The sequence below is a fragment of the Rhinolophus ferrumequinum genome, chromosome 2 (genome assembly GCF_004115265.2).
Source record: "Rhinolophus ferrumequinum isolate MPI-CBG mRhiFer1 chromosome 2, mRhiFer1_v1.p, whole genome shotgun sequence".
NCBI classification, from domain to species: domain Eukaryota; kingdom Metazoa; phylum Chordata; class Mammalia; order Chiroptera; family Rhinolophidae; genus Rhinolophus; species Rhinolophus ferrumequinum.
In genome coordinates this window covers 27249149-27262509 of record NC_046285.1, presented here as the reverse complement: position 1 = coordinate 27262509, position 13361 = coordinate 27249149, and the positions used below count along the sequence as shown (strand labels likewise).

At 35.8% G+C, this 13361-nt stretch overlaps 1 protein-coding gene across 1 annotated transcript in view; it reads right to left on the bottom strand.

The window, feature by feature from the left end:
• EPHA6 (EPH receptor A6) overlaps positions 1–13361 on the bottom strand; it is an 869632-nt gene that overhangs the window by 235578 nt on the left and 620693 nt on the right.

Sequence of the window (13361 nt, the reverse complement as noted above, 5' to 3'; positions counted from 1 at the left end):
CAAATTGGAAAGGAAGAAGTGAAACTGTCATTATTTGCAGGTGACATGATACTATATATAGAGAGAACCCCAAAGATTCCAACAAAAAATCAGTAGAACTGGTAAATGAATTGAGTAAAGTAGCAGGACACAAAATTAATTAATATTCAGCAATCATTTGCCTTTTAAAACACAAATAATCAACTGTCAGCAAGCGAAATTAAGAAAAAATTCTCACGTGTAATTGTCTCAAAAAATAAAAATAAAATACCAAGGAATAAATTTAACCAAGGAGGTAAAAAACCTATACTCAGAAAACTATTAGACACACACACACAGAAAAAAATCAATTGCAATTGAAAAGAATTGAAAAAAAGTACAAATAAATGTAAGCATTATATGTCTTGTTGGACTGATCCCTTTATCATTATATAGTGTCTTTGTCTTTTATTATAGCATTTGTTTTAAAATCGATTTTGTTTGATATAAGTATTGTTACCCCAGCTTTTTTTCATTTCCACTTGCATGAAACACATTTTTTCCATCCATTTAGTTTTAGTCTGCGTGCTTCTTTTGATCTGAAGTGGGTCTCTTGTAGGCAGTATATGTATGTATGGGTCTTGCTTTTCTCATTCATTCAGCTACACTGTCTCTTTAGATTGGAGCACTTAACCATTTACGTTTAAAGGGATTATTGATAGGGACATAGTATTGCCACTTTATTTTCACATTTATGTTCTTCTTCCTTCCCCTTCTCTTCTTAAAGAAGTCCCTTTACCATTTCTTGTAATACTGGATTGGTGCTGATGAACTCCTTTAGGTTTTTCTTGTCTGGGAAGCTCTTTATCTCTCCCTCAAATTTAAATGACAGCCTTGCTAGTTGGAGTAGTCTTTGTTGTAGGTTCTTGCTTTTCATCACTTCGAAAATATCATGACAGTCCCGTTTGACTGAAAAGTTTCTGTTGAGAAATCAGCTGACAATCTTTGTGAGCTCCCTTGTAAGTAATTACTTGCCTTTCTCTTGCTACTTTTAGGATTCTCTCTTTATCTTTAACCTGTGCTCATGAATAGGAAGAGAAAGGCTCATGAATAGGAAGAATTAACATCATTAAACTGTTCACATTACTGAAAGAAATCTACAGATTCAATGCAATCCCTATCAAAATACCATTTTTCACAGAACTAGAACAAATAATTCTAAAATTTATATGGAACCACAAAGACCCTGAATAGCCACAAGAATCTTGAGAACAAAGAAAATTGGAAGTATCATGCTACTCGATATAAAACTCTACTACGAGGCTATAGTAATCAAAACAGCATGGTACTGGCATAAAAGCAGACACAGATTAATGGAAGAGAATAGAGAGTCCAGAAATAAACCCACACCTATATGGTCATTTAATCTATGACAAAGGAGGCAAGAATATACAATGGGGTAAAGACAGTCTATTCCATAAATGGCGTTGAGAAAACTGGACAGATGCATGGAAAAAAAAACGCCCAAAAAATTAGACCATCTTCTTATACCATATACTAGAATAAACTCAAAATGGATTAAAGAATTAAATGTAAGACCTGAAACCATAAAACTTCTAGAAAACACGGGCAGTAAACTCTCTGACATTGCTCTTGGTAATATTTTTTCAGATTTATCTTCTCAGGCAAGGAAAACAAAAGAAAAAATAAACAATAAATAAAAATAAACAACTAGGACTATATCAAACTAAAGAGTTTTTTCACAGCAAACTACCAACAAAACCAAAAGCCTACCTATTGGGAGAAAATAGTCACCAAGGATACATCCAATAAGGGGTTAATATCCAAAATTTATTAAAAGCTTAAACAACTCAGCACCAAAAAAACAAAAGAACCCAATTAAAACATGGACAGATGACCTAAATAGATCTAAATTTCTCCAAAGAGGACATACAGATCGCCAATAGACATATGAAAAGATGATCAATATTACTAATCAACAGAGAAATGCAAATTAAAACCACAATGAGGTATCACCTCACAACAGTCAGAATGGCTTTCATCAATAAAACAGCAAACAAGTGTTGGCGAGGATGCAGATATAAGGGAACCCTGGTGCACTGTCGGTCAGATTGCAAGCTGGTGCAGCCACTATGGAAAATATTTTGGAGGTTCCTCAAAAAACTAAAACTAGATCTACTTTATGATCCTGCAATACCACTTTTGGATATTTATCTAAAGAAATCTAAAACACTAATTCAAAAAGATATTTGCACCCCTATGTTCACTGCAGCAGTATTTACAATATCCAAGATATGGAATCAAACTAAGTGCCCATCAATAGATGAATGGCTAAAGAAGACATGGTACATATATACAATGGAGTATTACTTGGTGGTAAGAATGAAATCTTACCATTTGAGACAACATGGATGGTTTTAGGGGGCATTATGCTAAGTAAAATAAATCAGATTGAGAAAGACAAATACCATATGATCTCACTTCTTGTGGAATCTAAAGAACAAAATCAATAAACAAACAAAACAGAAACACTCATAGATACAGAGAACAAACTGTTGGCAGCCAGAGGGGAGGAGGGTTATTAGTTGGGTGAAGAGATTAACACATACAAATTGGTAGTTACAGAATAGTCACAAGGATATAAATTGTAGCACAGAGAATACAGTCAATAATGTTGCAACAACTCGTGTAGGGCCAGGTGGGTACTAATCCGGTGGATCATTATATAAATTATAAAAATGTCTAACCACTATGCTGTACACCTGAAATTAATATAAAATAATATGAAATAACAACTGTAACTGAAAATTAAATAAATATTTAAAAAGAAAAATAAAATCAGATTTGTGGTCACCAGAGGTGAAAGGTGATGGGAAAGGAAACTGGAGAAAGGATTTGCTTCCCGTGGGGCATGGCTCTACATTGCAACTAACCTCTTTATAATGTCTCAGTAATTTCTCGTCTTAATAGGAAGTATAGAAAATGGGATAAAATGTGGTATTTCATGTATCAAGAGCACAGTGATTTTCATCCTTTTGTAGAAGTCATTGTCATAACATCTAAACATAATGTACAGACTTAGAACGAAAAACCCTCTAAAATTGAGGATTCAGATTATATTCACAAAGAAATTACAAATGAAAAGAACACAAACAAAATAGCTAGACTTTAATTCTTGACTTGAAAGCTTCTGTATTTTTCCACACAGATCTCAACATGCTAATCTTCTAAATATTCCTGTTTTCTTTATCTAAGTCATTCCGGTCAGAAAACTGAGACTTGTGCTGTTTCTTGCTCTCTTGATTTCCTGCATTCTTACTGGTTTCTCTGCTTATTGAATTCTTTCCTCCACAAGACATCAGAGTGGTCATTTCAATTGCAAATCTGACTATATCATTCTCTTCACAATCTTCAATTACTCTTCAATCCCTTTAGGATGCAGTCATCTCTTGGGTAGCCTTCCTTGATCCCTCAATTTAACTAGTACACCTTTTCTCCTAGAGGATGATGCATCCTTAGCGTGCCTCCATGATAACACTTAACCCTGGGGATGTATACGGTGAATTATTGTTTCTCTTTCCTCACCCGAATCTTACACTAGGCGATAAACTTTTTGAAGACAAAAGTCATTTAATGAATAAATAAATATTTCATCATTTTTGTAAATTATGAATTCTACATCCATTCATTAATGTTTATGTAGCAAATACCGTATCACATGTCAAGTATGGTTTAAAGGGCTGAGGGTACAGCAGTGAATAGGAGAGTCAGATGCGACAGACAATAAGAAAAACAAAACAAGTATATGTCAGCTGGTAATAACAGATACAGAGAAAAAGGAGAAAAAGGAGTGTGAAAGGAAGGTTGCTACTCTCCTAAAAGGTGTCTTTGATAAAGTAACAATGTCCTAGAAATTGGAGGGAGTGAGGGAGTGAGAAAGTAGCCATGGTGTTACTGGAACTAAGAGCTTTTAAGTCAGATGGAACGTCAAGTACAAAGGTCTTGAGATGGGAATGCAGGAAGGACGTTTGCAGAAGAGCAAGGAAGCCATTGTTGCCAAAGAACTTTGACTTTGAGTGAATCAAGAAGTCATTGGAGGGTTTTCAGCAGAGAGTGACACAATCTGGTTTACATTTCAAGAAATCTTCTGGTGCTGGTAACACAGAGGCACAAAGATGGGAGAAGAGAGGCCAGGAGATATGCCGATGGGTTGGACCAGCGTTGTAGCTGTGAAGTGGTAAAAAATGGTTGGAGACTGGCATAGATTATGAAGGCAGAGCTGACAGGGTTTGCTGATGGATTGACGTGGCATATGAAAACCTGTGAATCATGCTTCAGATGAGGGAAATGGGTGATCTCACCCTAAAGAATAACCTCATGACAATAGTCAATATCCAAATTAATGTCAGCCCTGCTCAGGCACTTGACTTTAGAGTGAGAATCCATTCTACCCCTACAAATCACTGAAACAGCTCAGCAGCTAGTATGCAGTTTTCACACCATAAAGCTGAGAAGTGACTTCTCATAGGTTGACAGATGGCTGGAATTAAAGCAAGATACAGTAAAATTTACCTAAAATAGGTGGAGAGTGTGGCAATGAAGGGTAGTCTAAGAAATAGCAATTGCACAAGTGCCAGCAGATGACATTCTTATGGAGCAAATATAGATTTACAAATACAAAAGGTTATTTGCAATAAAGTAGCAGTTACTAAGAGCATGACTCTGAACTCAGACTACTCTGGGGTTGAATTTGCCTTTATTATTTACAAGCTAACCAGCTTTGTAATAATAATAATAGTAATCTCTTTCACCAAGTACTTTAATCTCTCTAAGTCTTAGTTTTCTTGTCTGTAAAATGTACATATGTGATTCTTAGCTTTGTGAGGATTGAAAGAGATGATAATACAAGTAAAGCTTGCTTCAGACATGTAAACATTTAATAACTTGCTTACTATTAATATCAAAGAGAGACTGGCTACCATTCCAGGTAGGATGAAGAAAGGGAGGGAACCATAAAAAAGATTCTGGGAGGAACAGATTATCAAAGTTTTCCATTTACACACCTTCCCATCCTGTGAGTTTATTTACTCCACCCTGAAAGCAATAAATGAGAGGTTATAAAAGATCATAAGTACTGCCTAGCTGCTGTTTCTATCTTTCAAAAAGTCAACAGAAACTGTTATTTGGACTTAATTCTGAATAAAGACCTACGAGGTGTAAGGGGGTGGGAACTTGGGGGAAAATAATGACCATTTTCATTTTGAGATACCTAACAGCCCAGAAAAAAGCCTTGGCCATAGTTGTAGATATTAAACTTTAGGGTGGTAGTTTAAAAAAGATGTGCATGGATTGGGTACAATTTCACTATCAAAGATTCTACAGAGTGAGGGATAGGTGTCTATAAAACACAGAATTCAAACAATGCCGACACAATTATCCAAATAAGAAGCAAATTAAAAAGCGTACTACATAAATGCTGCCTAGAGAGCTCTGAGCTCAGTTATGATAAAGACACATAACGAACTTGCAAGGCAGAACAACTCAGGGATGATATGAATGATAATTCCACCGGCTGATCTCACCGAGACGGAGAAGGACCTGGGCAATTTGGGTAAATTCACCTATAGAAACATGATGAAATTTAATAGAAATATTTATAAAATGAGAGTATGAGAAAAATATATATCCTTGGATAGCTACACAGAGAATACAGCATATGGTTTATACAGATATATAGTGTGGGCGTATAAATAAAATATAGCCTGTACTCAGCATCAAAAAGTCAATTGGACAAGTATAGAAACAGGCCTGGTTTAATAGCAACTCATCTGAGAAAGACCACTGGGGAAAAGCTGGTGTAAGCTCTCTCTATGCCAACAGTGTGTCGCTGCTGTTCAAAAAGCAAGCGCAAACTCAGGCTGCAATAACGGAGGCACCGCAGGAAAGGGGCTAGCCCATGTTTTCTGCATTGATTAGAAAATATTTGGAATATTGGGTTCAATTCTGAAAAGACTTAGAGAAAAACTCTCGTTCTCCCGAGGAATGGTTTCAGTATGATGAAGGGTCCAGAAATCATGTCAGATGAAAACGGTTGAAAAGTTTGGGCAATTTAGCCATGAAAAGAAAGATTTATGAGGTTCACATGTTGTCTTCAAATATTCGAAGGATCAAGGTGTAGAGCAGAAGAAGGATTAGGTTTACTTTGTATAAGTTCAATTTTGCAGAACAAGCACTAGTAGGTAGTGTTATAAGGTTACATACAGTGTTACAAGGAAGCACATTTTTACTAGCAAAGATTCCTGATTTATTGGAACAGTTTCCAAGGAGTGGGCTGCCTGGTGAGGTAGCAAACACATTCAATGGCGGATTTCTGATAAAGGTTGGATGGACAGTTAGACCTACTTTATCTCATTTGCCTCTCACAACAATCATGAAGTGGCAAAGCCATTCTATTTTTATTTTAATTATTTGCCCAATAAAAGCAAAATTCATTCTTCTTTTCTTTAATTATTTAAAAGTCTGTATGTCATTAAAAACTAAAAAGTCACCACATTTAAAAGGCACTGATCATTATTAACAGCCAAGAAGCAGAGCTAGAGTTAGATTTGCAGCAAGAAAAAGAAAAAGCTTTGGCTTCGAAGAAAAATTAGATATAATGAAGAGCCTGTGTCATGAAACTCTAAATAATCTTTCGAAATTGTCCAAAATTCCTCTTCATAATCTCCACAGCTCTTATTTTACTTCTTCTCTCTTGCCCTGTCTAACCTGCCTGCTCGTCATCTTGGCATTCCTTAGCCTCCCAGTGCTATCTCTGTGATGCAATCTGGTCACCTAGTCTGCAGTGATCTCTAGATTCTTCGAATTTCAATTAGCAATTTATATGTGTTTTGTTCACTCATGATGTTTCTTCCTTCTACCTTGTCTTTCTATCTCCTTTCTACTTCTTTTTTCTTTAAACCTTATATATTGTACTTCCTTAGTTTCCTTCTTGAGCCTGAGCCCCTTCACTTGTAAACCACATAGTACCTAACTCAAAGCAGATTACCTAGTACTCACTAAACAAGGAAAACACGAATATCATTCGTTAGGAGTGCAAAGCAAAAATGGACTTAGAGGCAAAATAGCAAATAAATTCATACTCTTGTTATCCATAGTAGGCTTGAAAAATGACTCACTTTGTGTTTTACAAAACAAAGGTTGTAAAACATGACCACAAATTCCTCCCATCTTTGTGTACATGTTCCTTGGCTTTGCAAGAGGTAGAATCTATTACTCTATCTCGTTAAATCTGGGCTGGCCATGTGATTTACTTTGAATGAGGTAAAGTATAAGAATTACATTGTAGGAGTTCAGAGCCAAGGCTATGTAACTCTTTCTCCTATCTGCTTCGAACACTGCCTTGAGACTGCCATGTCTTGCCTGTTGGTGGAGGAAAGAGAAAAGAATGGAGCAGAGATAAGTCACCCCTCATCAGACCCCACACACTCAGATCAACTATCTCACAGTAACACTGCCCATTTGAGCCACCGTTCATAGGGGTAACCCCGGGTAACACCAGAAGACAAAACCCACAGCTCTAGCGGAGCCCAGCCCAAATTGCTGACCCACAGAATTATGAATAAATGAAATGATTTTCAGTTTTGGGATGGCTTGTTATACATCAATAGCTAAACTGCATGGGCTACAAAGACAAAAGTTATTACTTAAATAAGTAGGCAATTAGGATGAGAACACAAGTATCACTTGGGAACAATTAACTAATTACCTTATGATAGACGAACTATAGTATGACATAAGCAAATCATACAATCACATTGATGGCCGTAATTCACATCTTACTATTCACCAGTGTAGAGTGTACATGGTCTCTCAGGCAGCATTCCTGACTGTGTGGCATTATTAATAATTGTAGGGCATAAATATCCTTTTGCTTCTTTGCAAAAGAGAATTCAGAACTATATCCATTTTTCACCTTATCTCCCAAATTGTATTTTGAATAAGTGCCTACCATCTTTATTATATTTATATTATACTTAAAACTCTAACTGAACTTCAACTTTGGAAAATTAGTACCTGTGGTAGGCAGACTTCTAAGATGGTCTGCAGCGATCCCTGCACCCTGGCATTCATGCCATGTGTGACCTCCTCCCCTTCCCTATGGGTTGTATCTGGTATTATACTTGTAGCCAACAGAATATGGCAAAGGTGATGTGATGTCACTTCCATGATTAGGTTACAACAGATTATGATCTCAATCTTGCTATCACTCATGCTTGCTGGCTTTAATGAAATAAGCTACCATGCTGGAGAGGCATGGCAGGAATAGAGGCACATAGCAGGAATCTGAGTGTTTGACAGCCAACTGGCAGTGAAGAATAAAGGCCTTCAGTGCAACAACCCTCTAGGGACTGTAGCCCGACAGCAGTCATATAAATAAGCTTGGACGTGGACCTTTGCCCAGTTGAGCCTTCAGATGAGATCACAATACTAGCTGACACCTTGATTGCAACCTTGTGAGCAACCCTGCAGGAGCAGAATCATACCTGAAATCCTGACCCACAGAAACTGAGAGTGAACGCTCTTGTTTTGAAATTTTAGGGTAATTTGTTATGTAGAAAGAGATAACTATTATGCTATAGTAATGTAAGGTATAAAAATTATCGCAGTTGATATTTGAGTCTTTTTTCCCTTCTTTTGGCTGTTAGCCTTAAGAGAATGAATGTATTGATTTTTTTCTTTCTATGCAAGCTGTACCCAGTCTTCCCCTATCTCCTTGGAGTGCTTTTATGATAATAAATGTCAAGTTTCCTTCATTACACCAAATATTTTAGTACAAAATTGGAAGAAAAAAACAAAGGAAAAAATTTTGAAAAATTATTATGCCTTTTGTAAGTTATTAAAAACAAAACAAAACTCTTCATGATTACCTTGTCTGTTATACAAACGCAATACAAAATAAATTCTCAATGTAATCTCTTCTGTAAGATTCTATATTTTACTATGTAAATAGAAAGTATATAGTGAGTTCTATATTTTGGGCTTAATTTATCAAGCAAATTATTAATATAAACTATTACAACTACTATAATTCACACCTGTCCTCTATAAATTTGTTATTCTAGTTTATTTTTATTTTGTATGTGATATGCATTTGATTTCCTATTATTTTAATTGTGTTGTACTTTAATTTATTCCACTTTTTATTCCACATTAGGTATTTGTTGATAACCAGGTATTTATTTATTTATTTAACAAGCATTTAAGAACAAAAATGAAACTTCATTTTTAATTAGTAATTTTCAACTAACTCTGAAAATCATAGATATCATTCCTAAGTTACTCCTCAATATGTGTCATCTCTACTTCTTACATTAGTCCTGCAATATAACTATTGTTATTGTGAATCCATTTCATAGAGGAGCAAAGAAAAGTTCTGAAAGATTACTAAATTTGTGAAGGTCACAGTATTATTTAGTACCCAAATTGTGACACAAGTTTGGGTCTGTCTGGTTTCAGTCTTTTTAATGCATATCATAATGTCCATAGAGAATGGATAAAACCCATCTTCCATTACATCATTTGATTTAGAAACCTTTGAAATTCTTGAGTAAAAGGCACAAAGATTTAGCTAGAATCTCTTGTTGGTCTTATTTTCAATCTATTACCAGGGCGAAGAAGTTTCCAAGAATAGAAAAGAAAATTAATCTGACCTCTATCAAAATCCTTTAAGTTAATAGACGAGAACAAAATTTCCATCTGATAAGATCGTCTCATCTAAATAGAGAGGAAATAGGCCATAAACACAACTTTCTTCTGTAAAAAATAAATTGTGAAACCACATCTAGAATACTGCCTACATGTCTCATCATCATGTTGTAAGAAAACATAATATAGCTATAAAAGAGGAAAAAATAATAAAGGCAATGAGAGTTTTTTTAAAAAAAATAACTTAAAAATAACAGATTCTAGAGCAGAGAGAAGCTGTCTGGGAATAACGGGGAATCAGGAGAGGTACATAAAGAAAGAATTTTGCCTTCTATACCAAGTGCAACTCTGACCTCAGACAAGATGGCAATAACAGAATCAAATATTAGGCTGAATAAATCACTGGTTTGACACTCACTTTTATATCTTTTTTGTTGTCCTTTTGACTTCCTTTTACCTGCAGATGATTGCTGAGAAACCAACAGTTAAAACTTCCTGGACTATTCTAGGAGAGAAAAACTATGGTGACACTAAGCCAGGAGAAGATAAGGCTGACAGAGGAGGCAATAATGAGTTTTGTCTAGATAAAGGGATAGAACGAATGACTGGGGAGATTTTATGCATTTCCACTGAGACTAGGGAAAGAGGGAAGGTCAAAAATAAGAAGAGTGTCCTATAGGCTTAGAGATACAAGAATGATTTTTTTCAGTGGAATGTTTCAAAATTATAGATAGTCTGCTAGGTAAATTTTTCCTATAATGGTTTAGGTTCAGTACTGCCCTGAAAAAGGGATAGCCTTTCAATGACCCTTTCCACCCCATGATTAAAATTCAGTTTACCAGTTTTCTCATTATCTCAAGATATGTATAAAATAATGATTCTACCCTAATCTGACTTGGCTCTCGTAGCCTGGGAATTTCTGTTTTATAGTCCTCTGGCCACAGTATTTCATTTTATGATGCAAAAAGTCAAAGGAGATAGATGATCTTGATAGTCTCCTATGCAATAGAGCTGCTCACCTCATTTAAATGGAAATGTGCATTTTCATGGAAATCCAAGTCTGTGTTGATGAACAAAGATAAGCTGCCACTATTAAATAGAACAGTGGTATACAAAAAAGAAAAAAAGTGTCCTAGAAAACTCATTCAAACAAACAATAAAATTTATAGTGAAAGATAGGGAATTTTAAGAATATAGATATAGTCTAGATATTGGATAAACTAATTTTTCTAAGGATTTGTCACATAATATTTGCACGGTTATAAAGTTGAAAATCCCAGGATAGGGGTTGAGTGTGGAAGACACATTGAATCCCTATATCTTTGATGAGCAAGGTGACTTAATATGAAAAAACTAATTAGCACAGTGACTTTTATAAGTAGACATTAGCCAACTCATAAACATTGTCAGTGAACATGTTAAGAAGTGTCATGGGTTAGATGTAATATCATTTTCCATGCTCTTTTCTTTCTTAAAAATTTAATGTGGCTATTCTGGAGTTCATTTTTTAATAACTCATTTAAGGAATATTTAATGATTACATATTGTGTCTCCCAACTGAAACCTGGGAAACAGTCTTACCTATTCCTTTGCTAAAAATCATGCAGGTTTTGTAGATTTTTCTTCAGCAATGAATTGTAAATCTATCGCCACTCTCAATTCTTTAATCAACCTGAATATCTTTTACCTGACAATCATTAAGACCTGATATCTTGCTTCTTTCTCCCATCACCCACCTCCGTCCAGCATCTCTACTGCCACTTAAGTCCTTTAATTTACACTTACAAGGGGAATACCTAATACATGCAGATGATGATTAAATGGAGTCTGAGAAGAAACAAGCAAATAGGTGGGGAAAAATAAAGGATATGAAACAACCCAAGGAAGGTATTTACAGTAAAATGTTGGGCAAGTAACCAGTTTTGCAAATATGCCATAGATGTTACATAACTCTATTAATTCTTCTTTAGTTTGACTCAAAAATGCTTTTCCACATTGCTGCTATGGGAAATGTCCACATATTCATGAGGTTTTTTCACATGCAATTAGAGATTTTAAAAAACATGGCCTAATGGGGTGAATTAACAGAGCAGTACTGGCCGGGGGTACCAAGAAGAAAGTTATAACAGCTTTGTCCTATAAAGAATTCATTTGTATGATTTTTCTAAAGATGCACAGTAGAAGGATGCTTAACATATTATTTGAAAGATGAAATAGTCAAAGGTGAGTAAATATAAAAAAAGAGACACTGATGTACAAATTGATTGCATGGTTTAGATATTTTCTTTGCCAAATGAGAAGAATCCCATCAAAACTTTTAAACGGAGCAAGGGGAATGTGATATTAAAATAGTCTCAGGAAAAATTATTGTTTAGATTGACAGTATCTGTCAATCTATACATTTTTTAGACAGTATACATTTTTTAGAGCAAAATTTATATTTTTATTGAAAAACCCCAAAACTAAAGAAAATTTAATTTCTCTGTTTACACTTTACATGCTTGATTTTATCTCTCAACATGATTTTTGACACTGGTACTTAATTTATGCACAGAGGGCTACAGCAGAAAATGCTTCTACTGAATCTAGGAGTGTACTGAATACTGCAGTATAAAAGGACATGCCAGAGAGGAAAAAAAAAAAAGACAAATATAGGGTGTAATGGAATTATTCAACTTCTCTTTTGTCTTCCTCTACTGCCTGAAAAAAATGAACCCCTAGACTAAGTGACTATAATGCAATCACTCTTTTCAATTATAGCTTTAATGCCTGTTGATGTGCTTTATGCTGAGAAGAGGGCAGAGATTCTGGTTGCTGTCCAGGTTCTTAATCTTTCTGATATGACAGCTTATTTTTGGCCGTGCGCATTAGGATTAAGTGTACGGAACCCTTGTGTCAGCTTTCAGAGGGAGACCTGGGCCACGTAGGAGCTAACCCACTGTGCATAGGGAATCAAGTGACATAAAGGACTCTCTCCAAATGTCCCTGGAATTCTGTAGACACGGCTAGTTCTCGGGGTCCCTGGGAAGCAGAGTCAGCTCAGCGGGCGTAGTCAGGCAGAGCCTTGCGCTTAGAAAAGCCCTGCCATTGATTTAATGCTTTTTGTCACTGTCTTGAAAGTCTTGATCATTTTTTAACACGGGACTCTACAGTTTCATTTTACACTGGTTCCTGCAAATCAGTTAGCTGATCCTTTTCATGAAGAAAGGCTTTGGAAGGGACAAGGGATAATCAGGTGCTTTCTTTTGGAGTTGGCATAGACATGATATCTGGCGGGAATAGTCATGCTTTGGTGGGTTCTGCTCTCTCCAAAGGATTGCACAGATATCCACCATCTAGAGGAGACCAATATCCTCCTTCGGGATCCAGTTTCCTTTTTCTACTTGGTAATGCATTCCCTCTCGCCTTTTTACCTTTATGCATGGCTGCCTTATCAGAGATTACATTTTCAAACTCTCTTGCATTTAAGCGTCCACGCGATTGTATTTGGACCATTGAGATGTGAATAGACGTATTTTCAATTTCTAGGTAATTGCCTTAAATACAAAACCAAAGAGACTGAATTCGTTTCCTTCTTCTCACAGGCTGAAAGACAGACGTGCAGGTGAGCTAGCTTTGACCTTTCAGAGGAGGATAATACACGAGGGGAAGGCGTAGCAAAGAGTAGAAGGAACTCA